This window comes from Myodes glareolus, chromosome 12 (assembly GCF_982192425.1).
Source record: "Myodes glareolus chromosome 12, mMyoGla1.1, whole genome shotgun sequence".
Taxonomy (NCBI): Eukaryota; Metazoa; Chordata; class Mammalia; order Rodentia; family Cricetidae; genus Myodes; species Myodes glareolus.
The window spans coordinates 63,117,458-63,141,646 of NC_142037.1; the positions used below are offsets into that span (position 1 = coordinate 63,117,458).

The 24,189-nt window shown below is 42.2% G+C and overlaps 1 protein-coding gene across 3 annotated transcripts in view; it reads right to left on the reverse strand.

Moving 5' to 3' along the window:
- Window positions 1–24,189, reverse strand: part of Klf12 (KLF transcription factor 12) — a 411,445-nt gene that overhangs the window by 337,958 nt on the left and 49,298 nt on the right. For 2 of the 3 annotated variants that reach the window (XM_048422239.3, XM_087912267.1), the window contains exon 2: window positions 6,904–7,057. The exons of the other annotated variant lie outside the window; for it this stretch is intronic. The gene's annotated coding sequence lies outside the window, so the exon portion shown is untranslated. The remainder of the gene's footprint in view (window positions 1–6,903; window positions 7,058–24,189) is intronic. 3 annotated transcript variants of the gene reach the window in all.

Sequence of the window (24,189 nt, forward strand, 5' to 3'; positions counted from 1 at the left end):
ACAGTGAACACACCCTAGACCAAGTATCCTGTGGGCAGCCACGCCCCATGTCAAGCCTCCGGTTTTTAATGAAGGAGCACAGGAGTATGCTTAAATTCTCTGACCTTTAATCAACATGGAATGGCTCCACCTCTCTGGGCCATCTTAATGTCCAAAATACACCCGAGGTCAGGATATCTTATTTTGTAGCCACACCTGTTGTCAACAACTTTGGAAGAGCAAAACTAAGCGCAAACTCTCTGACCTTCAGACAAGGTGGAACAGGTTCACATCTGGGTCTGTCCTGACAGTTTGGTGGCTTCAGGGGCTAACACAGGACGTTAGGGAGACTGGGCATATGCTTTGCTACTGCGCTACATCACCCTGGCCCCTGTCTTGGGTTGAGACAGCGTCTCACAAGGTTACCAAAGCTGGCCTTGAACTCACCCTGCAATGTAAGAGAGCCTTGAACCTTCAATCCTTCTGCCTTCACCTCCCAAATAGATAGGTTTGTTGTTGTTGAGATGACAGCAACGTCTCAAAAGTTGCTTTTGCAATATATAATCAGGCAAGAAACCTAAACGGGAGGATGCTGACACTTCTAAAGAAAAGGAGAAAAGGTGGAGTGAAGAGAAGAATCAGGCAAAGACAGTCAGGGAGAAAAAAATAAAAGAAAATCTCAAATCAGTCCAACAGCTATATTTTAGCTTTGTAATCTTTGGTGATATTCTCAGAGCTTGAGTTTTCTCAGAAGCAAAAGGAATATAAAGAAATGTCCCTAATAATCTTACGTTTTAAATAATGCACAGAAAACCTCGCACACATGGAAACAGAGTGCAAGGCATGGTGAGACTGCCCAGTGCAGTATGGCCACAAGTAGGCTGCTATGTGTGCTGAAGGCGTTGCTCCCACTTCTTGCTCTTTGAGATGCTCACTGCTCTCTAGGTCCAGCTTTTCACTCTGAATCTCCCTCCTTCCTGCAGCCTCTGAGAAGGGAAATTTGTCTACAGTACACGGAGTGAGGGGAACAGCACATCCCACGAGTTGAAGGTATGTATACCTTGCTGCCAGGTTTCCTGTAGTGTTCCCAGTGTTCCCACACTTTCAGGAACCAAAGAAAATGCCTATTGTTGAAGCAGGGCCTCAACACTACCAACAGAGCAACACACTTCTTGGGCCTGGAGAGCTGGACCACACCAGGCATTTTGGACCAACTTCTTTCAAACTTCTCAAGGATGCTGTTAGGTAAGCACTGTCATTCAATCACGCTACAGGTAAGAGGACTGAGGGCTTGGTGTGATGAGCAACTTGTCTCAGTCACACAGCAAGAGTGGAGTGGGGTTTCTGTGATAGATACACGGTTCCAAATCCCAGGTTTTAACTACCCCAGCAAAACCTAGTATGTACAAGAACCTTAGAAACACCAGAAAAGGAAGAAATCCTGTCTAGGAAAACTGAAAGTTAAGTGCCTTCAACTGTTCCAAATTCCTCTCCACACAGTCACGAGCCAGTTACTGAACAGTCTCAACTAGAATCTGCTGAATCCAATTCTCATGGTGCATGGACTCTGGGGACAAAAAGATGAAAAGATTCCCCGGGACCTCAGTTTCTTCATCTGTAGTTTTAAAATCCACAAATTCTTCCTTGACTCTAATCAAATGATATAACATTCCTCCACAAGTGAAGCAAATCCCCAAACTCTTCTAATCTCTTTCTGGCCAGAACAAATTGGTGACCTCTGAATAAATTTTTGTGGGCTAGTTCGAAGGAAGTTATACATAAAATTACATTCCCGTAAATGCACCGTCCTGTACATTGGGGCTGTAACTACCAGGCCAGTTCAAAGGAAGTCATTACTGAGCATGTACTGTCCTGTACTGTGCATTGGTACGGTACCGTAGCTACGATACCGTGAGCCCATTGATACCGTGACTTCATCTGACAGCTTGATGGTTACTAAGCATCACTGGATAAGAGATAGAAAGGCTATGTCTTCCTAACTGTAGATTTTAATCCACCAACAAAAGACTGTACAAACACTCATAGGAAACAGCTAGGCTTCATTTGGGGGTTTTGTTTTACTTTGTCTGGCACTAGAAGTTGCTATACAGGATGCTATACAGTACCTTCAGAATCTTGCCCAGTTGTCTGAGTCTGTGGCTGTCTTGTCCTGTTTGTAACACACAAGACAGTTTCCTATCCCTGCCTTGTCATTTCAGAATCAGGGCTGATCCTGGCGGCTCTCACTGCCCTGAACCCGCGGTGTTCTGCCACCTAAGGACTGCATGTCTCATTCTGTACCGTAAGAAGATTCTCGTCCAAGAGCACACCCTGCTTCGGGAACAGAAATATTTCCCGCAGTGGAGCTGAAAAGGAGTTAATTTCTTACACTCAGAAGTCGATCTCATTATCTCTAAATTTATCTCTGTTTGGTTGATGTTTCTGGACTTTTTTTCCACGTCTCTAAAGGGCTGAAGCTGTGCCTGCAGTTTTAGATCATGACACCAGTGGTTAAGACAGCATCCAGCAGAGAAATCTGCAATCTGGCAAATAGTTAGTTATGCGTTTTTCTTGAAGACTGTTGATGACGAAGTCCACAGGCATAGCTTATAGAAAATTCAAATGCATTTCAGGTTACAAAACATGTTTCTACAAGCGATTTTTTAATAAGGATTTAAAAATACAATTTTCCAATATTTCTTGCTACTTTTGGGTTCTTGTAGAGTGATTCACTGTTCATCAAAGTATTCAATTTTGTTTAAATATACAGACAAATTATATATATAGTGTGTATATAATACATATGTATTTATGTATGTGTGCATGCATAATTTTTCTTTATTTTCTCATGATCTCCTGTAGAGTTGGGTCAGCAAGCTACACAATCCTGACCTTGTATAGTTAAGAAACAATAAGACAAAGCAAAGGAAAACCTCACAATAGTGTATGTCTAGGGGTGTGGTTCACTGACAATGTACTTGAGTAGCCTGGACAAAAATCTGGGTTTGATCACCAGACCAAGCATGATGGTACATGGTTGTATTTCTTGCACTTGGTGAGGGAGGCAGAAATAGGAGACTTATATATTAAAGGGCATCCTCAGCTACATAGCAAGTTCAGGGCAACCTAGGATATTTGAGATCCTGTCTCCGATGATAATAATAACAACAGCATCTTGTCTTCAGCTTCTCCCCATCACCAAGTTTGTAACCCATGCATCCTGTCGTGTCGACAGGGCTGGTCACTCTTCGGGGAAGAAGCTGGAGGTCTCCTGTAAGGATTGGGTGTAGAGTCAGCCCACACCACCATCCCTACCATGGTGGTAGGGCCATTAGAGGGGCCAAAGGTCACTAGGTGTGAAACAGGGATGGTGTCAGTCAGCAGGGACATTTTCTGCCTCTCAACATTTCTCCCTGCTTCCCTGTGCAGCACCCCCAGCTGCCTCTCTGCCCGCTGTGTCAGGATTAAAATAGCTCGGGCTTGGTGACTTCACTGGTTCTCACAAACGGGCCAGTTGGCAGAAGGCAAATGCTGCCTGCTCCTGAGGGGAGGATTTCTTTTTGGCTGTTTGTCTCTTTCCATATTACCCCCTAATATGAATACTTGGTTTCATTTTGACTCTGTAAGACACTTCCTTTCTGAGGTTCAGTTCAGCACAAATGCCATGCAAATCTCTTTAAATACCTTTAAAAGGCTCAAGCTAAAAGGAGGTCACTGGAAGCCAACACTGAGCATCAAGAATGTATTATAATTTCTGAGGTGAAACTTCAAGGACACCGAAACTACCGCGGAAGTTAACCTGACATAACACATCAACATTTCGTTTATTAGAGGGCCAGGTACCTACATCAAAAATACTAGCGATGGTTGATAATCGGTCGCAATTTTTAATGTCTCATTTCTCATGCTTTCTCTGGTACTACAAGTGAAGATGTCAACACAAAGTACCAAGAGCTGATCAGAGTAAGATGGCAGAGGGTTTTAGAAGATCCCTTTTCACTATCCCAGGTCAGGTAAACTGTAAAACTGAAAGGGAAATTGGCATACAGCATTCATGTAATAAAAACAGCACACTTCACAATCAAATAACCGAATCTTATCTTAGCATTTAGACTATTAGAGTTTTCTGCTTCCTTTTATAACACATATTAGTAAGAGAATATTGTATGAAAAAGCAAGTCTTATTATGTTCCAGAATAATAATTCAGTGCTATGTCCGCACTGCATTTTGAGTTGAAGAGAGCATTTAAATTAACTGCATCAGTGCCCTATGGACACGAGATTTATATGCGGAGAGAAGACTTCCATATGACTCTAGGGAGATGGAGCTAATGAAATAATGTGGTTCACTGGCTAAGGACGGCCGCTCTGAAAGGGGACAATCACCATCCCTAAGAGTGGAAGAGAGTCACCATTATTGTCTTCACAGCACACCGCCATTCTTCTCAGCTATCCTGGGATCCTGAGCATCTAAGCAGTGACGGCCTCTTATAGCCACCATGATGAGAAGCCATCTTGCCCTGCCTATGCCAATCAAGACATCACAGAATTTTGCCGTGACTATGAAAACATCTAGATGACAGGGTATTTTAAAACGTCCCACTACGATGTATTCATTACGCACGCATATACTGAATAACTCATGCGCAGTGAGAACAGTAGATGTACCGTCCACAGGGATAAAGTGGATACCAAGAATGGCCTTTCAGAACTTCACCTAGGACCTGAAAAGAGATGGTTTGGTTTGTGAAGTACAAGTTGCCCAAGCCTGAGTACCTGAACTCAATGGCCAGAACTCACGTAAAAATGCCGGGCATGATTCCCAACCCTGGAAGGTGGAGAAAGGCTTACCAACCAGTCGGCACAGACTACTCAGAGGCACAGGCCAGTGAGCGACCCTGTCTCAAGAAACAACTGGGATGCTGTGATGGTTTGAAAGAGAATGGCCCCCATAGGGAGGGGCATTATTTGTTAGGAGTTGTGGCTTTGTTGGAAGAATTGTGTCAATGTGGGGGCGGCAGGCTTTGAGACCTCTTTTGCTCAAGCTTCCCTCAGTGTGGCCATCAATTGACTTCCTGTGGCCTGTAAGCCAAGATGTAGCCAGTACCACGTCTGCCTGCATGCCGCCATGCTCCCTGACACGATGATAAAGGACTGGAGCTTTGAAATACAAGTGAGTCACACCAATTAAATATTTTCTTTATAAGAACTGTTACAGTCTTGGTGTCTCTTCACAGCGACAAAAAACCCTAACTATGACAGATGGCTTCTAAGTATTTATACCCAAGCTCCACCTCTGGTATTCCCACACTTGCACATACAAGTGTGTAACACACAAGGCACACAAACAAAGACAAACAATGAATTTCACTGAGTCCTTCCTTTAGCTAAGCACTGTACAACTGCATAGCTTTAGCCCTGTGACGGCTGCCATCACAGTATGTGTCAAAGCCAGAGGTCAGTCTTTTCCTCTATCCCTCTCCATCTTACTACTTGGAAAAGGCTCTCTCTCGCTGAGACTGGAACTTGCCAACTGGCTATAGTGGTGTCCTTCACGCTCTGGAGCTCTCTCTGTGCCTGCTGTCCTGCTCCCTGCCATCTTAGGGATACAGGCAGAGTCCACCACACCTGTCATTTCCTGCTGGTGCTGGAAAACCTAACTGCATGGACCATGCTAGCGTGGTAGAGACTTTACTCACAGCCGTTTCCTCAGCCCTTGAGATCTTGTCCCTGCTGTCCTAGTCTATCGGGATGCTTCGTTTTCATTGTCAGTTAGACTAGATTTAGAATCACCCCGGAGAAAAGTACTCTGGGTATGTCTATGAGTTCCCAGACTGAGAAAGGAAGGCCCTTCCCTGAAAGTGGGTGACTCCATTCAATGGCTGGGTTTTCAAAATGGAAGAAAAAGGCAAACTGAGCACCGGTAGTCATTTCTCACTGCTCCTAACTTGGATCCCATGTGACCAAGCATCATACGCCCCTGCCTTCATGTTTCCCTACTATGATGGACTATGTTCCTTTTAAAAATATAAACCCAAATGCCCTTCTTTCCATACATTGCTTCTTGGAAGGCATTTGGTCATAGCAAAGAGAACAGGAGCCAGCACACTGATGAAAATACTGGGAAGAGCTTGGTTATAGTTTTAGAAGAAAGCTTGTGAATTTAAGAGTTATCATACCTAGCTTCAGAAGCAAACAAAGAGTTGGGGTAAATGTGAGCATTGAAGGTCAACTATAAAATAATATTAAAAATAAATTTATTCACACCGCGAGAGAACAAACTGAGCAATCAATGATGGTAACTTATATAAGCATCAAATTTTAGAGCCATAAAAGACCCCCAGTAGACTTAAAAATTTCACCTTTTACTAATAAAATCTACAATAGTTGAGTGTCTAACAAATTACAGAGCCACATAGGTAAAAAATTACATCTCCAATTAACATTAAGATTTATTTACCCTGCTTTTGCCCTGCTATTCCAATTCAGATGCACACATACATATATGTTATTCTATATCTGATTTCTACTCTAACACACTTATACAGACCTACATAAAACTTGTCTCAGACACTTCCAATATCACATTAGTGTCTGCTCCATATACATGCAATTTCCTAACCCACTCCCACATAACATACACACCCAATATTCTATTAGCGGTAGAATCACAGGCATACAACTGTATGCATACCCTACTGTTAAATACATCCACAACTCACATATATGTTCTTTATTGTTCTGTATCTGATTTGTCCATCCATAAATATATGTGTTTCTCATTTATATGTATATTTCTACTGACATATTTCTATTGTACACATATAAAGAAGCTTAAAACATGTTTGTAAAGTAATAAATAAGAATGTAACCAAATCACGCATAAAACCATAAGATCACTATAGCATATTTCAGGAAATTTACCTGGACTTATTTACATCTATGACTTCCCACAGACATGAGGAGTATGAAACCAATGAGAAGTGTGGACTCTTGATAGGGATCCAAGTACACGAAGACTTCTAGTTCTTAGTTCATGCTGAGGATAAGGTGGTGTTTGTATTGTATTCTTTTCACACTGTGGGGCAGGTAAGGGATAGAAACAGAAACCATGGTTAGATCTGTATCCTCATCCTAGGATAAAATCCCAGTTTCTGCACCCATATGGTACAAGATGTGAATGAGCAACAGCGTTTGGGATGCTGGTTCCAGAGCATGATCTGAAGAACTGTTTCCCTCTACACCAGAGCTGAGAATCGAGCAGCTCTGAATGACTTCTTTTGACACACGAAACTGGGATTGGTACAGGGCTCTACAAACATCAGTGGTAAGACTCTCTGAGGGTTCAGGTATCATAGACATAGATACGTTGAGGGAGACCTAGAATGGAGCTAGAAGTCCTACAGGAACAGGGAGGAACATTAACAGATTACTGTGTATGGTAAGACCTTGTCCCGCAGAGAAGACTAAGACGTAAATTTAAAAAAAAAAACAAAGGAGATGCAACACCCAATGGCTGCAGTTGCCGACTGTACAGTGTAAATTTCTGGAATCTAACAAACCATATAGTCAGTACTGTGGACTTATGTTTTCTTCTTTAAGCTACATGTACTACGAGATTAGTCTACTTCTACTTAACCATAAATAATTCCATTTTATTATTAAGTATGAGCATTACCGACTCATATATGCATTATATGGAAAGATCTTTTCTGTAGCCAAATCATGAGGCATCATTTTAAGATCCTCTGGGTAATGTTCTCCATGTCTTAATGAGGATATATAAACACAAAGTATAGTGATATATACTAGGGTGAATATGCACATCTTGTGTTTCTTAGATAAAGCTAACTGACAGTTACTCACTGGATAAGAGGCCTTTTGTCTTGGAAGGTACTTATCTCTCTGGCCTTGGAAGACTGCAGTAAAGGTCTCTTGAAAATGAGGCATTATTTCTCAAAGTTAAAGGCTCTAGGCAAATAAACCACAGGTACTTTGAAGTCCATTTTAAAGAGCATATCCATTGCCTAAGATGAGGATCAAGAAGAGTGGGCTCTGGGTAGATGTTTAGGGGACAGAGCAGGTAAGGTCAGCAAGCAGGTGACCACAAACTGCAGTGTGACTCTAAGGTGGTGGCATACTTGACAGGTATAAACAGGAGAGGCATGAGTTCAAGACCATTTTTGGCTCCATAGCAACTAGACCAGGCTACATCAGATTCTGTCTCCTCAACAACATTAACAAAATGGAAAGAGAGCCCTTCTGTCAAGAAACACAAGGAAAACTTCTAAGTTTAATGGGCCAACTACAAACTAATAATCAGGCTTGCCAAGAAGTAATTTGAGCAACCATGCAAAGTGCTCTAAAGTTAATTAGAAAAAAATGTTGCTTCATTAGATAAAGGCCAAAAAAATAAAGTATTTTTTTTTGCAAAATAAGAGAGTATGTATTTAAAGTAGAAATATGGTTTTCTTGATCTTTACAGCAATAAAATCTCTAACTAAGACAGCATCTTTTAGTATCCGTCTAACAAATATGCTAGAGGCAACATCCACTTAGTCAATGGTCTAGATGAACCAGTGATCTCTAGTCCCTTCATAAATCATACTGGCCAATGCGCTTGGAATGCTTCCAAGGAGGTGGCTCTTTGGGGCAGACTAAAAACCTCTGCTCCCATCAGTGGATGCCTGGCATAATTAAAGTAGTTTTTGTCTTCAACCTGTTTATTAGGTAATACCATGTTGTAATGATAGGATTTAACTGAAGGACTACTAAAACCTGAGAGATAGGAATATGGAAAGTAGCAGAGCATCTATGAAAAAAAAAAGGTTACAGCTGAGAAAATGCTCTAAGATGAGCCTCCTACAATAGTATTTCTCCTGTTTTGAACAGGGTGTGGAGCAATTACAAATAGCTTCATCGTCACTTCATTTTTAAGATATTAAAACCAAGGTACAATCCAGAGGAGATTGATTTTAGTGAGAAATGATAAGCACTTGATCCAATTTGTTTTTGTGTTACTATGACAAACATTGACGAAAAGCAACTTGGCAAGGAAAGGGTTCATCTCATCTCATGGAGTATAGTCCATCATTTCAGAAAACAAGGGAAGAAGCTTAAGGCAGGAGCATAGAGAGAGAAACTGAAGCATAGACCACAGAGGAATTCTGCTTACTGGCTTGCTTAATTTGGTTTCTTACACAACTCAGAACCACCTGCCCAGGGGTGAGCCATCCACTCTGCCCAACACATTACGCCCAGGACTATAGATAGAAAGAATAGCAAGTTAATCTATTCACTTCCAAGTACAGTCAGTTGGGACTGTAACTAAGAGGCAATGCCAACCACGGAGAAGAACATGCCTTGCTCTGGATTTGGTGGGGTGCCATGAAAGTAGCGAGATTGTAGAGGAAACCTAGAGAGAGCCTATGCGATTTTGAAAAAAGTAGAAAATAAGAACAACATTAAGAAATGCAAAATCAACAGGATTTAGTGGTAGAGAAGAGGTAAAAGCTATGGGATAAAAATGACAAACACAATCACCAAGTTTGAGGATTTTATATACTAGGAGATAAAGAACACAGTCGGGACCATGAATTTGAAATGTTATACATTATATCCATAGGGAAATATGTAACTAACAGTCGGCTATCTACATCCAAGCCCCAAGGAAAACGAAGGTGACAATTTAAAATGGAATTGGAGCCTGAAGGCAAAAATGAGCCTGCTCATGGAAGCAAAGCAAAGGACAGGGAGTGCAGGGAAGAGTGGGAACACCAGTTCTAGAGGCAAGAAAGGAGAACTCACTTCCTCAGCACACAACATCGGTGTGTGATAGACGGAAAAGAAGCAAGAGATCTCAGAAGAGAGCTTCTATGGAAAGAGTCAAACAGACATTGCCATGGTAATTTAAGTCACCTGATGTCTATCTGTAGTGGCCCCTTTCCTAATTTTCTACAGTATGCCTAAGGCATTGATAGTCATGGTTTTGATCTTTCTGCTCATATGCACTAGATGAATGAGTGTTCGCCAAATTTCTAAGGGGTCTTCACCTTCAAAGGGATGGCAGATGAGGTATTGCAATGTGACTGTGCTACAGTCACACCCTTTATGAAGGGGATCCTGACGGGAGGGCTGTAGGTCAGTCGTAGAGAACAGGCGAGGTCCTCCATCAATCCCAAATATGAGAGAGACACAGTGTGAATGAGAGACACATGGAAAGGTGGAGATTGACAGACCCCCAGGAATTCTTTATTTTCTTTCTGCCATATGAGGAGACAAGGAGACTTTCGCCATCTGCAGCCAAGAAAAACACCTGTCACAAGAGGACCTGGCCACACTGGTGCTCCGATCTTAAATTTAAAAAAAAAAAAAAAGGTGAGTCACAAAGGTCTTATAGGACAGTGGATGGGAGAAGAAGAGGGAATGTGGGCAGGACAGATGGAAGGAGAGAGGAAGCAGCAGTGAGGAAAAGTGTACACGACCAAGAGAAGGAAACTGAAGACTTAAGTAGTAAATTAGTCAAATGAAAAGCAAGGTCAAGTGTGTAACATCACAAAAACCCAACAGGCAGCAGTTTGGGAACCTGTGCACCAAGTGTGAGCTACCCAACAGGTGTGCAGCATTCAGCTGCTGGGGTTGGAGGGCGAGAGGAGGGCCAGGAAGCAGAGAGAAACTCTCTGAAGAGCTCTTCTTCAACTGAGGGGAAAAGAGAGAGTAGGGGATCTTTCCTAGAGGAAGAAACAGTAAATGAGGGCTCTTTCAAGAATATAACAAGAACCTGCCTGGCCTACAGGGCAAAATTCTGTCTCACAACTAGCAGACAGGAAGCTGACAGAGATTCAGACATTTTCATCTGGAAGAAGCCCAGGCGGTAGATTATAATGCTATAATTAACAGTCTGAGACCCGAAGAACTGGCCCTCCTCAGGGCGAGAAGGAAGGAGGGAGACAGTGCCTGACAAAGGGAAGGAAGAAAGACTAGCTGAAGGAGTAACTGAGGAAGTTCCTGGTTCCCGGAGAGATGCTCAAGGTGTGGTACTACTCCTTCCTGTTGGGGAGCCTTGTTCCTGCAGGGGTGTGGGATGATCAGGCAGCCCACCGCCCCAGGATTTATAGCAAGTCTGTAACATTTCCTTCATCAATGAGTAAAGGACACTACCTTTCGTTTATAGAATCACAGGTGGCCAAGTTATTAATAAACCCAAGGAGAGGCTGAAGCGATGACTCAGTGGGTAAGAGCATTTTTCTTTGCAAGTGTGCGCGCGGATCCCAGCATCCACATTAAAAGCTACCTATGGCCACATCTGCTATAAACTCCAGGGCTGTGGGAAACAAGGAGGTTGGCTGGGACCTGATGGCTGTGGGTCCAGCTCCCGTTTCACTGAGACACCTTATCTCAAAAGGATAAGGCAGAAAATGATAGACATTTTCCTGACATCGTCCTCAGGCCCCCACATGTACGCCACATATGTGCCCAAATTACACACGTATATTTACCATATGCACATACTCCACACACACACACACACACACACACACACACACACACAAAAATCAGTAAACACAAATAAACAATAACAAAACAATAGGAGTTCAATAGTCGCAAGAAGCAACTCATGCAAGCTATCAATTTAATATATTCTTACCATGCACATATACACACTAATGAAATAAAGGCATCAGAAAATAAAGCATACACCATAACCTTTATGGAACTATGATGCTGATGATAATGTTAGCTATCATATCATACTGTGATAATGATTATAGTTACTTATTCTCGCAAGCTGGACACCCCTATATAAAAATGACACAAGGTTTGTGAGTCTAAACCATGTCAAACAATTGTGGACTCCTAATTGCAACCTGCCCGTTACCCGGGGAGCATGTTACTATACCTGAGCAAAATATAAATTTTAAAAAGGGAATTAATCATTGTTTTACATGGCTAGTGGGGAATGTTGTCAGCAACAGCCTCAGGCTGTAATCTGTAAGGCTAAACTTTGTTAGTGTTCATTAAGTTTTAACAAGTGAATGAATGATGAGTTAAAATGGCTCGGACAACAAATAGTTAAAAGAAACTGAGATCCAGGCCCCATCGCAGCGGTCCAAGAGACAAGACTCTGTGGTTGTCCATGATGCAGCCCTGTAGGGTGATTGTTATTATTTTCAAATTGATGCTGATGGGGAAAGACTGAGCAATTCTCTACATACTGGGAGGAATGAATAAAGCATCATGTCATAAAGCATCTCTTAAATTTTCATTCCTCTGGGAAGAGTCGGATAATCTTAAATAGGAACTTAGCACAGAAGACAGAGGGCAGGGCTAGGCTTTGGGCTTCATGATGAATCCTCCTGGACCCCATCAACCTTTCTCCACAGAAGATGCCTAAATGGAAATGTGTTTGCCTGGAAACAAAACCAACGACAGGAGAGCTCTGCCACTCCCCTTTATCCCAGATTATAACCCCCTTTACTAATGAGCACACGTCTTTTTCTCTACTTCTGAAAGTTTCATACATATATAGAATGCATTGTGATCATACGCAAACCCCCTCATTAACCTTCATTTTCATCCTTCTTTTCCCCCAAGCCCCTTCTTCTCCCACTTTGTACCCCCATGGTTACACCGTTAGTGAGGATGATGCCGCCTCCAGCACCACCAACAGTCCTTAGCTCAGTAAACACCCGTTCATCCACCATAGAAAGTCAGAGGGCTCAATCTCATGCAGGTACCCACGCCTGTGTGTTCGTGGCTGCAACAGCGGTGCCAGGGCTGGATGGCAGCCTTTTGTGATGCTCTTCCCCAGCCTCTAGCTCTGAAACTCCTACTGTCCTCTCTTCTGGGATGTTCCCTGGGCCTTGGAGAGGTGGAGATGGCTAACGCCTATGTCCAGTTGAAGGCCGAGCGTTCGTCAGCCCCTCATTCTCAGCAATTTGTTCAGATGAGTGCCTGGCCATCATACCTTGTTTGAGGGCGGGGAGGAGGGGTACCAACAGCCTTCATTGGTTACAATCGTAAAGGAATAGGGTAAACACATCAGTTAGGGAAATGTTCACAGAAGCTGTTGCTGCATCTGGCTGAAATCTTGTAGCGTGCTTGTACATAGATAATACATGCTAATTAAATGAAATTAAAAAGAAAAATTAATGAAAATATGAGGATCATGAAAGAGGCACACATGGATTTCTGCAAGTCTCTAAATCTTTAACATTTGTAACATCTTTATAAAATTTATAAAAAATTATATCAAAGATTATTAATACAAGAAATTGACATTCATCAGAAATAACATATAAAGAGAGAAAGGGAAGTAACACAATCACTACAATATCCCTCACAATTTTTGAAGCTTAATATTCTTAAATTAACTGATTTCATATTGCCTCATCTTAACATTGTTCAAGGTTATCTATAACCAGGTGTTGTGGTCATATAATATAATTCGTTATTTCCCTTTGGAGTTTTTTATTTTTGTTTGTTTGTTTTGTGTGTGTGTGTGTGTGTGTGTGTGTGTGTGTGTGTGTGTGTGTGTGTGTTTACAGGATGGAAACAATAGGAAAAGAGCTAGAAGCCTCATCCCCACTGGCCAGCTCTCACAGCTGGAAGGTGCTACTTATGTCCCAGAGGTGAAAAGGAATCATTATTCTTATCCGGTTACAGATGCAGTGAGCTCCAATAACAACGGTCCTAACAAGATACACCCACAATTGCAATAAAGGCACTAATGTCATGGGAGTAACTGCTTTTTCATTGGATTTAAGGCCCGTTCCATGAGATGGAAGCCATACCTAGCAATCACCAGGGCCAAGTGCCTATGGCTAGACAGGTCATGGTCCCTAGAGCAGAGCCAGTGCTACTACTCTGCTGAATGGACATAGCATTAACATGATTCCTAACGACTTAGTGCTGAACCCTTAAATTAATGCATATCTCAACCCTCATCAGAGAAACTTCTTTTTGAAGCAGTTAGCAATTAGCGAAGACCCGTAGCTGGTCAACATTCAGAGCATAGAGACTGGGGAGCACCCAGCTTAAATGGGGTGTCAATATCACACCCCTCTTCATAAAGCTCAGAAACTATTGTGGAAAGGGGGGGTGAAAAGATTATGTCCTGAGGGAGTAGAATACTACAACGGACCAGTGTTTTCAGGACACAAAGGGAGAACCGCTACACCTGTGAACTCCCAGCAGCTGTGTCAGCGTGGACAAGGTGTGCACGAGCTTCAGCCAGACAAAGATTCCAGCATGGAGGCGGGGAGAAGTGCACAGATTCCCGCCTCTGTTTTCTTCAAGAGTGTGACCCCCGGTCTGGTAGACCACACCCTAATGCAGGTCTCACACCCTAGAGTACATGGGCTACACAAGCTGAACTGGATGGGGTTAAAGAAACAAAAAAGGAGAACAGGAAGTTATGTGGGTAGGGATGTAGGGTGATTCTGGGAAGAGCTGGGTGGCAGGGGTAGTTATGATAAAAATATACTGTATAAAATTTTCAAAGGGTTAAGAATATTTAAAAAAAATATTTCAGAGTCAGTTGCCAATGATTGGGAGAGGGGTTGGCCTCTAGGGCAGCAATGCTGACCTTTGCACTTCCGTAAGTCTCTGATTTATTTGAGACATGGGAAGTTCCAAATCCTGCTACCTCCTGCTTAAGGAAATGCTCTGATAACAGCCACTAGGCTCTGAGCAGTCTTGATTTCAGCTGGCCAGGCCACTGAGTTGGGGAGAGGGGACTTAGGAAGTAGTGTTCTAATAGAAGCCACAGGGATACCCTCTTGGGCCAACTAAAAACTTCCCAAACAAACACAATCTTAAAAGACACATGCACACATGCCCAAGAATGAGGTCTCTGCGAAACAAAATAACCAACTCCAAGGTCCCCAAACCAACGCAAATCTAAGGTAGAAATACAGCTGGAGAAGTCCCATTGCTACACACACACCTGCTGGAAATACTGTCCCACAATCCTGGGGTGGCAACCCCAGTTAGTTCTGTTCTACATACATATATCCACTCCTGCTGACCACGCCAGTTAGGACTCAGAGAACAGTAACACCTAGTTGAAAAAAAATCTTGCAATCTTTCTATCTCCCCCTCCTTTAATTCCAAAAAAGGTCACCACAGCAACGTACATACCCAGCAGGATGACCTGTCACTCCTATGCAGAAGATGCTTCCTGTGTGCTGAAAACCTAGAAAAGCTAAGGTAGCCATGAAGAAGAATCCCCATCCTTTGCTATTTTCTCCTTCTTTAAAGTGGATGCTCGCATGGATGCTGTGCCATAGAATGGTACAATTTCCCACGGTATCTCTAAAAGATGGAAGCAACCACTGAGATGCGCAGAAGCAGCTGCCACCAGTGAGAGCTGAACTCCTCCTGATCTTCGGTCCAGCCTCCACCAAATGTTTCCATACCGAACAAAAACGCCAGAAGCTTCCAGACTACCTTCACTGACTCACAGTCCACTGGATTCCTTTCGGGGTTGTCCCTTTATCATCCAACTTGACCCTACCAGTATTCAAAAGTTTGGAGCTGATGGTTTCAAGTGGGCCTTTGAGTTATGACCAAAGTTACTACTTCTAACCAACTTGCCCTGAGGGCTAAAGCCTGGTGAAGTGTGGCACCACCTTGAAAATGTAGGAGGAAAGAGACAAACAAGTGAGGAACCGACACAGGATTCTTGGATGCTGCTGGATACCAAAAAGCATCATTTCTACAAGGGATCTCAGTACAGCCCAACAGGAGGCTGCAACAAGAGGACTCAGCTGCAACGGCATTCAATTCAACAAATATGTACTGGGGCATCTTTTGCCAACTCAAATGTGAGAAGGATTCCAAACTACATTGATATTAGTAGGATATAAAACAGTGTTGAGATAAAAACCAACAAGCACGTAATAAATGACATGGGGAGACAAGAAGGATGGGGCCCTATGGGATAAACACTTAGCTTACGTACCAAGGACAGAAAGATTAATTGGGCAGCAAGAGACTTAAAGTGGTGGTGGCCAGTGATTTGATCTGGACTCATTTCCCATTTCTTAAGCTGGCTTTTGATTTAATCAATCACCTTTTTTGACAGATCTAGTCACAAAGGGGATAAACCAGCTTAGGAAAAAGAAGCTTCAAGTTTTTATAGCATTTTTAAAAATCTTTTTGAGTCAGGTTTTTGTGTGTTTGGTTTTGTTTTTTTTTTGTTTGTTTTTATTTTATTTTATTTTTTTTTATTTTGGAACCCAAACCACCCTCAGACTTAGTACAGATGTAACAATGGCCTTGAATTTCTGATATACCCTCCTCCAGCTCTGGAATGGCAGGATTACAAGCATTAACCACCATCCACCTTTCCTGTAGGTAGTGCTGAGGACTGAACCCGGGTTCCAGGAATGCTAGGCACTCACTCTACTGAGCTATGCCCTCCTCCACTCCAGCGGTTACAAACTCAGCTCTCTTGCTGGCTGCAAAGCAAACTTTACATAATCATTTTCTGCTCATTATCTATTGCGGATCTGATAATACAAGGCAGAAATTTAACCTGTATTTTAGGGTCGCTTGCACACTTATCTTCTCACCACACTGTGTAAAACTCAGACAGTACCCACGTCTCCTTCCCGACTGAACCCCAAGCAGAAGAAGAGATCCAACAGCACCAAAAGAGGCGCGTGTCCACACAGGCGCTCCTGACAGGAAACCTGTCCAGCCCAGCGGCAGAAACTGTCTCGAAAGGTCTGAGAAATAATCGCACTGTGATGAAAGGCTGGCAAACCCAGTTATGACACTAATTGAAAGATTTTGTTATAATTGCCCATACTTTGAAACTCTTCTCTTTGTAGCCCCAGACCGAAAACAGGCCAGATGCACCTGAACACCACATAAACATTTTAAAGGAAAGTTTTTGAATGCTTTAAAATTAATTATGCTGTTGCCCAATTCTGGGACTATATGAAAACTGACAAGATTATGGGTTTGGACTAAGTGAATGATCTCTTAATCTATTCACTGTATAGTATAAAGTTTTACAGATCTGTTATTCAACTATATTTAAAACACAAGTGTTCTACTTTGCTTCTCTGTTGTGCTAAAACATTGATTAAAAGCCACTTGGGGAGGAAGGGATTCACTTGGGTGTAGGTTATAATTCATCTTCAATGAGTCAAGAGAGAAACTCAAGGCAGGAACCTAAAAGCAAGAACTGAAGGAGAGACTGTGGGGGTTACTGTTCACTGCCTCTTTTTCCATGACTGATTCGGCTTGCTTACAGCCCAGGGCCACCTGCCCACACTACACCAGCCCCCCCATCACGTCTTAATCCACAGAACGTCCCACAGACATGCTTATTGACCCATCTGAGAGAAGTAATTCTTCAACTGAGGTCTCCTCTTCTTTGATGACTCTAGTTTATCTCCAGTTGACAAAAACCAATGAGAACAGCGAGTGTTTTTGCCGTCGTGTTCCCAGTCTACGCTGCTATAACAAACTACCTGATTCTGAGTAATTTATAACAAACAGAAAGGTAATAGCTTCCTGAAAGACACTGCAAGTTCATGCCAAAGCACTGGCAGATTCAGTAGACTATGTTCTCTGCTTGCAAGATGGCCCCCCGTGGCTGTATCCTCAGAAGAGAGACATGCTGTATCTTCAGTGGGGTGAGGCAATAGAGGGCCAAGCGAGCAGAGCACGGAGAGAGGCCTCTGTGGGGGTCCTTAATTCTACCTCATGAGAGGCAGTCCCCAAAACCTAACCATCCCTTCAAGGCTCTGCTTCCCAACGCCATCAACACTACTTCAACACCAGAGTTTTGGTGGAGACACAGTCAAACATGGGCTAGATGCGTTCCACAAAACAGTTATATGAATCAGTTTCAAATTCCTCACATTTAATTTTTCTAATGTCAAGAGTACATCCCATACCGAGAGAATTTTGGCTTCTGTCACTTTTAAACACGACCAATCTACATACAAACATTTGGAAAGCATGCGAATGAGCACTAAAATGCTGTCACTAATGATGCCACAGTAGGTAAGCAGAGGCCTTGGTAAGTCAAGTCATCCTGGAATGTGAAGCACCAGATACCGATGGGGGACCCAAGAGATAGAAGTTCTGATACCAGTTTCCACCACCTCTTCTGTGAGGTGAGCATGCCTTGGTAAGTTACTCAAAATAGCTATCAAGATGGACATCACAAGTTCAGGATGAAAATAAATCAAAGCAATGTGCAAGAAATCACATGATTATTGTCTGGTGATTTTTTTTAAAAAAATAACAACAAAAGGAATGAATTTCCGGAGATTAATTTCTCTAAGAATCTCAAAAACTCAATTAGTCACCCACTTTTGCTTACAGTACTAAACTGCTTAACATTTCCTGTGTATTTTCTCTTACACAAAGTGCCTGTTTGTCTTTCGCCAATTATTAAACTAGGACATAAAGCCTGGCTGCCTCATCTCTTTCCCCTGCCCTTTAGCCTAAAGAAACAACAAATTATTTCGTAACCTTACAATCAACACTGTGGGATTTGGGAGGACTGTTTTCCTTATTTTTGAGGCAATGTAGCTCAGCATGGTCTTGAACTCTTCATTGAGCTGAGGGTAGCCTTAAATGTCTCTTCCTCCTGCTCCCAAGCACTGGGATTACATGAGCCATCATGCCTAATTCAGCATAATAATAAATTTTGTTCGTTTTGTGTCATTTGAGATGGAAGCCTCAACCACCCAGGGTAAAGGAGGAGGAAAAGAAGAAGCCCAGGAGGTCTGATGCCCTGAAAAGAAATGTAGTGAGTGTTTCTTATGAGGAAATACCTGAAATTATTGGAGTTTTCTTGTGTTTTTATTAGCACATCCTTGCACAAAGTGTCCCACATATAAACATAATATCCTGTGATTATATCCACCCTACTTTAACACATTGGTGGGACCCTTCCATGGTGCGGGAGAATTATCTGTATTCTGTAAATCATGTATTTTAATAAAACACTGATTGGCCAGGCAGGAAGCATAGGTGGGTTAACCAGACAGGAAGTAGAACAGGAGAATGCTGGGAAGGAGGAAGCCCATTCCTCCCACTCCTGCCCAGACTCCAAAGAAGCAAGATGTGACCTGCCCTGCTGAGAAAGGTACCGAGCCGTGTGGCCAGCATAGATAAGAATAATGGGGTAATATAAGCTACAAGAGCTAATAAGAAGCCTGAGCTAATGGGCCAATCAGTTTATAATCTTATGGAGTCCTCTGAGTGATTTTCTTTGGGGCTTGCCGGTTGTGGGGTACCGGGCGGGACAGAAAACGCAACAAGCCGGCCTTCATGTTACACGTCTACTTTCCCCACCTGTTCCCTTTCCGTACCCCCAATATATCCCCTTTATGTTCAGATCTTTGCCCACCAAATTGCACATACAAGAGAAGACAAGCACGCATCTCTCTGAGGCCAGCTTTTTCTCAGGGAATGTAGTGAGCTCTCATTCCATTAATTTGTCCGCAATATTTTATTCTGTATTACATAACAACTTGGAGTATGCTTGCCATGTGTTTTCTATTCCTCTATTAACAGGCACCTAGGTTGAGTCCATACCTTGGCTATTTCGAATAATGATCCAATATACATAGGTTTGGAGTTTTCCCTTTAAATATGCTAACTGATTCCTTGGGGTGTATACTCAGAAGTGATAGACAGATGAATCATATAGTAGTTAATTGTTTCATGAACATCCATACTGATATCCACAGTGGCTATATTAATTTATACGCCTATCAAAACTACGCATCCCCTTTCCCCACATCCTTGCCAACATTTGCAGTTTATTTTTTTTTTCTTGGTAACCATTTTCACTGACAAGAGACAGTATCTCTCAATGTACCATTTATTTGCATTTCCTAATAGTTAATGTATTTATTGTTTTCATGTATTTATTGACCATTTGTGTTTGTGCATTTGATAAGTGTCTAATGTTAATGTGGTCATTAATTCACTGGACTGTTTGTTCATTTGGTGTCTATTTTTAATGTGTATGACTGCTTTGCTTTTATGTAAATAGGTTTGTGCGGCACTAGGAGAGGCCAGAAAGCATCATTGGTTCCCTGGAACTGAAGTTACAGAGAGTTGTGAGCCCACATTTGGGTACTGGGATCTGAGCCCAAGATCTCTGTAAGAGCAGTGATGTTGATGTTGAGCCATCTCTCTAGGCCCCTAGTGTTTACTTTTTGAGCTCTCTATGTATACAGCATACTAACCCTCTATTGGATAGAGTCCTCCTATTGTCTAGACTGTCTCTTGGCTCTCTTTTGTTGTGAGAGTTTAGTTTCTTTAAATCTGATGCAATCCTGTTTTTCAATCTTTGCTACTATGTTCTGGGCTACTAAGACCCTATTCTGGGAAATCTTGGCATGATTCCTTGTATTTTCATCTAACTGTTTCAAACTGTCAGGTCTTACATTAAAGCCTGACCTGTTTAGAGTTGAACTGCGAGCACAGTGAAAAACGGGATCTGGCCTTTCACAAATGGCTTACTGTTTTCCTAGCAACCATCAACCCAAAGACACAACCACACTGCTGCAACATCTTTCCATCCGGAGACAGAAGATGTCGGCTGGGTCACAGTTTCAGCAAACTTGATGAAGCATTGCTCAAAACTGAATAAGATATGACTGTAAATCATGGTGAGCTTAATACTGATTTAATTACATCATCTCTTTTGTAAGGATCGTTATGTTAAATCCTCCTCATTGTTTTACAATGGAAACGCACATATACCCACAGGTGCGAGTCTCTCAGCTGTAATTAATGATGTACTTTTATTCTCTATTATTGTGTGGAAAACATTCTGATGCAAACTAAATGAAGCAGAATCGTTCAGAGTGATGATTCCAATGCACTGATTAATGATGCCAAATAGCTCTACGTTTCTGAGTTAAATTAAAACATTTACAGTCTGGAAAGCATAAGGGTACCCCGAAATTGATGCTTTCCCACTAATCATTTTTCCTTCACAAAAAGCACCTTATCTACCTTCACTGGAAATAAATTCCCTGAAATCATCAAGTATACCATACTCTATGTATAAATAAAAACCAAAACCTATGTCACAGCTTTGTTCTTTGAAGCATCATTTAGCTATCAGGCAATGCTAAATTCCTTTCAAGAGGGGAAAGGCGAGGAAAACATCCTCTGTAAAGGTTTATCAAAGAAAAATTTTTAGTGCTGGGGACATGCCCCAGCATTTAAGAATACTTGCTCTTCTTGCAGGGAACCCAAGTTTGTTTCCCAGCACCCAGAGGGTAGCTCACAACTGGGTGGAACTTCAGTTCTGGAGAAAATAATGCCTCTAGTCTCTGTAAGGTTCTCCATATGTGGTACGCATAAACTCACACACGAACACGTATGACTAATAATAATAATAAAAATCTAAAGAAATATTTTGAAGTGTCCCACAAGGTACTTTCTATCGCAATTTAAGCAAGCACAAAACTATCATATAGCTTTGCTAATGGAACATCCTAGAAAGGTAACATTCATAGCAACCGAAAGTAGAAAGGTGATTGACAGGAGCTGGAGGGAATAAGGAGATCCTGGTTAAGCGGTTGCAGAGTTTCAGTTTGCAAGATGAAAAGGAGTCGGGAGATGAGCGATGGTAATGGTACAACGTGGGAATGAGGACATGAAAGGGCTCCCTGCATCCCTCCCCAGTAACCAGTTCCTCTGCTCCGTTCCTGCCAGAGATCGTTGTAAAGGGAGTCCGCTTCATTATTAAAATGACCGATTTCAACTAGATAGACCACGGTGTCTCATTCCCTGCACTCTCAGTGAGTCAGTCTGAAAATTAAGTGTCTAGACATACCTGAAAGCGTGCAAATGGTGAAGGCTGAGAAGGCAGCAAGTCTCATTAAATATCGCTAAACTGTTCCTTCACAAACAAATTCACATAGACAAGAACGTCTTGACACATGTTCTAACACACGTACATCCACATGTTCAGAGACTGGGCTGTCTTTCCAAAGTCAAATTATTTCCAGCTTTGCCAAATGTGTAAGTGAGCTCAAAACTGAATCATAAAGAAACTAAGCTATATTATAAGTATGTAGGAAATATTTTTACATATTAATGTAAACAGTGTGCTTCTAAAGAGAAAATTCAACTTTCTTCATTCGTCTGACACCATACATCCTGAAACCCTATGGAGACCTAGGCTGAGGATCCCACACTGGGAGCCGATTTTCCCTCCGCAAGAAGGACCAAACGCTGGTCTTCTGAGCAGCTCTGATTGTGTCCATGTTTTTGTCCAAGGTGAGAATCTGGTTTGCTATTTCTGGCAAAAGGGTAGAGAACATCCAAGGTTATGAGTCTAACTTCTATCTCCTGTGACTGACCCGGCCCTTCTGCAAGCACAGTATACAGCTTCAAAAGAAGGAAAGGAGCTTTCTTTTTCCAGGATTAAGCAAACAAAAGCCGGGGGTGGAGGGGTGGGAACATACTCACAGACCTTGAGGACTGTTGTTAGATGGATGTTTAAAGAAAGAAATGAATTAAGAGCACAATAGAACTATTATTTTTAAAGAAAGGCAAGCCAAAGAGGACAACTACCTACAAAGGATATAAAAACTGTTTCAACAAAAATGACACAGTAGAAAACTACGCCGTGAATATCAGCGGTTTAAAAGGAAGAGGTTTACCACTGGCTAGCTCATGATTCTGAGATATTTAGGCAAACTACACCAGTATACACAGAGTACTCAAATGCCCCGGCTTAAAAGGCATGGCCTCCAGAGTGCACATGCCTTCCTGAGTGCCTCTTGGAGTCCCATAAGAAGGAATAGTAATTTGCATAAACCTCCTTGAACTCCTTTCAACAAGAATAGACGGGATGTGTTTTTATACGTAAAAGTCTCTCCATGCCCTAGCATGAGAAGTTCCTTCCCCGAATGCCTCCCAGATCTACTACCCAATACCTTCCCAGTCCTTCCCCAACACTGACAGCTTCTGAGAGGCCATGGCATCTGAACTAGCATGATCATGTTAGAGTTGGCATCACTGAAAGAGAAAGTGCCAGGAGGTGGTAGGGACTAGTAATGGGAGGTTTGGAGACGGAGAAAACCATGAACATAAGCAGATCTTAAAGTGTAGAACAACCAACATGGCAGAAATAATCTTATTCATATGGAAGAAGTATGTGAAGTTCATTGATAATTTAGACTCAACTCAGTAATTGACATTATGTCTTAGAACTCAGCAAATATTTAGGATACTGATTGTTCTAGTTTTCTCTCTGTTGCTATGACAAAAAAAAAAATCCTTACCAAAACACAGTCTAGGACAGCCTAGGAGAGGAGAGGGATTATATGGCCTATGCTTCCAGGTCACAGTCCATCACTGAGGGAAGTCAGTATAGACACCCAAACCAGAATATGACGCAAAAACCATCGCAGAAAGGTGTTTACAGGTTCAAATGTAGCTAGCTTCCTTATACAGTCTACAGCCAGCTGCCCAGGGAACGGCGGCACCTACAGTGGGCTAGGCCCTTCTATATCAATCAGCAATCAAAACAATTTCCTACAGACACTCCCAAAGGCCAGTCTAATCCGAGCAATTTCTCCACTGTGACTCCCTCCCCAGGTGACTGACCCTAGGGTATGTCTCCTTGACAGACAAAGCTAACTAGGACACGAGGAAATATTAAACACTTTCTGATAAATTACAATGGGAAAATGAAGTAAGACCATCATTCTTCCCTTCCTCATAAAAGGACTGTCCTTTATTAACTCCATATTAGTCTCAATAGATAGCATTATAAGTCCTCATTATTTTACAGTGACAAGTGGACTAGCTACCAGACTCAGGTCTGGTCAGTGATGAGCTCTCCCACTGACTACTGTCTTAATGGCTATTTAGTAACCTTAGGCTTTAGAGAATTCCCCATTAGGGACTGGAGAGATGGTTCAGGGGCTAAGAGCACTGATTTTTCCTCCATAGGAGCCTGGCTCAATCCCCAGCACCCATATAGCAGCTTGCAACCATCTGTAATTCTGCTCTAGAGAATCTGATGCCTTCTTCTGGATTCTGCAGACCCTGCACATACATGCTACACAGATATCCATGCAGGCAAAACATCCCTACACATAAAATAAATAAATATATTTTTACAAAGAAAGGAAGAAAATTCCCCATTAAATTTTAAGGTTGGGCTTGGGGTGTGGACCATTTGGAGAGATGCTTGCCTAG